Source organism: Leptonychotes weddellii, chromosome 2, assembly GCF_054177405.1.
Source record: "Leptonychotes weddellii isolate Sample4059 chromosome 2, ASM5417740v2, whole genome shotgun sequence".
Taxonomy (NCBI): domain Eukaryota; kingdom Metazoa; phylum Chordata; class Mammalia; order Carnivora; family Phocidae; genus Leptonychotes; species Leptonychotes weddellii.
The window spans coordinates 135,010,080-135,013,317 of record NC_138370.1 but is presented as its reverse complement, the minus strand read 5'-3'; the positions used below and the strand labels follow the sequence as shown (position 1 = coordinate 135,013,317).

The 3,238-nt window shown below is 45.2% G+C and overlaps 1 pseudogene; it reads right to left on the bottom strand.

Annotated features, from left to right (window-relative positions):
• Positions 1–202: 202 nt before the first annotated feature.
• LOC102727450 (rho GDP-dissociation inhibitor 1 pseudogene) lies at positions 203–1,935 on the bottom strand (annotated as a pseudogene).
• Positions 1,936–3,238: the final 1,303 nt, after the last annotated feature.

Sequence of the window (3,238 nt, the reverse complement as noted above, 5' to 3'; positions counted from 1 at the left end):
AATTAGTTCTTTTATAAGTTCTCTGGTGTAAATAAATACCTAATAAACACTTGGAACAGCCATTATTCTCATGTAAGATAGCAAGGTTCTTTTTTTTTTTTTTTTTTTCCCTTCATGGGAGTTTATTTCTTGGCAGAAAAGGAGAAGCAAGGTCAGGCACCTGAGCATTCTAGGCAAGGTGGGGCAAGGGGAGGGGAGGCACAGGGGAGGGCCCCAACTGTGACACTTAGTCCTACAGTTGTCCTGGCTGGATCCGGGGAGGGCCTGCCAAGGAATGGTGCCACCGAGCCTGGGGACAGAGGTGTCAGGCCAGGGGGCCAGGAGGACAGCCCATATGGAGGCAATAAATATTGACAGGCCATGCACATGACTCCAGGCCGGCAAGCCCAGGTAGACAAGTAAGGCTCAGGTGCTGGCTTTGTCTGGTGAGGGCTGTCGGCTGGGGTTGTGGGCTCTGGTACTGCCCACTAGAACAAAGAAGGCAGAGGCGTGAGGATACCTGGCCTCCCAGATGGGAATGGGAGGTACTTCAGTTTTGACAGTTTGGCTTTCCCCAAGCCCCTGGAGCCATCCCCACAGCCTTGGCCTGGGGAGGGGTCTGGTTAGTCCCTGGTGGGCAGGGGAGATGGAGCAGCGCGTCCCACACACCTCCCCAGGCCATAGGGATTGCAAATGGGGCAGGGACCAGGGGAGACCACATGCTCATGCAGACACAGGGGATTAGAGGTTCATGTCAGCCCCCACAGCACACGTTCCACATGTTAAGGCATCATGGCTAGACGGTTACCCACAGCTATGGATGAACTGACCGAGGACAGGTGAAAGCAGGAGGGTGGCTGGCCCCCAAGAGGCCTCACCCTAGAAGAAGAAAAAAAAGAGGATTCAAGGCAGCTACAAAGACCCACAGGGACCTACGAAACCCATGATTCCCTTGGAAAAGCTAGGGCCTTAGGTCAGGTTAGGACAGGTGGAGGAACCTGAAGGGGTACAGAAGGGGAGGTGGAGGCCTGTGCTGGAGGTTCCCTGTTCCCACTACTTCCCCCTGTACAGGCAGAAGCAGGAAGACCAGACCATCGAGGAGGCTGGGGCCTACAGGCAGGGCCAGGAGGGATGGGTGGGGCTCGCCAGGGAGCAGACCTGTTAGCACTTTGATAAGCTGTTGGGATGGGGGTGGTGGTGGTAGGGGTGGGGCCCATCAGACAGGTCCGTTCATCTGTCCAAAGGCTGCTCACCTCCCAGGCCAGGACTCAGTCCTTCCATCCCCCCACCCCTTTTTTTTTCTTCCATTCTTTTTTGATGGTAAGATTCCACTCCCAGTGGTCAGTCTTGTCATCTGTGAAGCAGGACTTGTAGCTGCCACGAGCCAGCATATCCTTGGGCATCTCCTCCATGAGGGTCAGAAACTTGTACTCCTTGGTCTGGGGCCCATAGCTCCCCACCAGGTTGCTGGTCTTGTCAATCTTGATGCCTTCCCTGTATGTGTGCTGGACGTACTCCACACCAGACAAAGTTTCCCGGTTCAACGGAAAGAGATTTTTCTCCAGTATTCCACGCCCTACTTCAGTACAAGGACTGCTTCTTGAAGCTCTCCAGGTTACCTGTCAGGTCCAGCTCCAGGGGACCCAGGGCCAGGCTACACACCAGGGGCAGGCAGGTCACAACACTGCGGACACGGGGGTCAGCAGACACTGCCACACGGCCCAACAGGGTGTCTTTGTTCTTGCGCAGACTCTCATCATCCTTGCCCAGCTCCTGGATCTCCTGGATGCTCTTCTGGGCAGGGGGCTCATAGTTGAGCCAGTGTTCACCCTTCTCATTCTTGGCTGCCATCTGTGCTAGCTGCTTTGCTGTGGGCTCCTGCTTCGCCCTGCTCACCTCTAGCTGAGTCTGGGATGCCGGAGGCTCCACCGGCCACTCATGTGCTCCCTTCCGCATGGAACAGCAAGTAAGTTCTTAACTGAGTAAATGACTGTCTTAATTATTAGTCTGATTTTTGTCTACACGCGCTATATAACCTTTTGTCTTCGTCTGCTCAGGCTCCCGTAACAAAATGCCATAGACCGGGTGGCCTTAGCAACAGAAGTTTATTTTCTCGCAGTTCTGAAGGCTGGAAGTCTACTATCAGGTGTCAGTTTGGTGCATTTTTAACCCCTAAATCTCATGTATCAATAGATGTTACTTGGAAAACACATAAAGTAATTATTCTTGTTCAGGATTTAGTTAGGCAGCATACAACCCCTGATGTTTCTCTGACCTCTCCAGTGTAATTCAGCATAATTCATTTTAATGACCCCTTCACATATATTGTAAGAATAGAAAGTTTACTGACACTTTAGATAAATGAAGTAAATGAGGTATAACAAAGACTGTTCTGCCCTAACTCAATGTTGATTTTTTAAATAGCACAGCGTTTTACCAAAAATAGAAGAATTGTCACTTTGGTGTCTGAAAAATTCTCATCTAATTTTAGAGTAATGTATTCAGCAATAAATAATTATTGTTTAGATTTAAATTCTCTAAGAGATTCCAAATAGTAAGCAAAGTAAATAAAAAATCTCTGGGAACATAGAACCACACTTTCATATTAAGCCATTCATATTTAAGCTTAATGGTTAGAAGGACAAAGAAGGGAAAAGAACTCTTCTATGTTTAACATGCGAGAATGCACATTGCTAATGTATACCAGATATAAAGAGAAGAAAGCAACTTTATCACATCCTATTATTTGGGAAATCTCTAAATATTTCCTCATATATTTTAGCTTTTATAATATTCTATTTTAAGGCCTCTTTTCTAATCCCAAACAATCCCTATATTTATAAACTCTGAAATCCATTTTAAAAAAATGCTTGTTGAATATGTATGTGTATGCATAGTTGTTCTTTCTAAATTGTTAATGCCTTTCTCTTGTGTCTCTGCCTTATTTATGTATATATAAATATGCATGTAAATACTTAAATTATTGATTTTAATAGTAGTAAATTTAACAGTAGTAAATATAAAGATGTTACTTTTATTTCACATAATTTTTATAAATAAGTTTTCACTAATAATATAATACAGAAACATATTACTAACTCTGTTACCCACAGCCACCTATCATCATATATCTGAGAATTTCTAAGATTAAGAAAAAAAAATTATTTCTTTCACTATATAGTATGTGCATGCACATGTTATTTATTTACTTTTACTAATAAAAAAATTAAAGGAAGAACTATCATATAATTCAGCAATC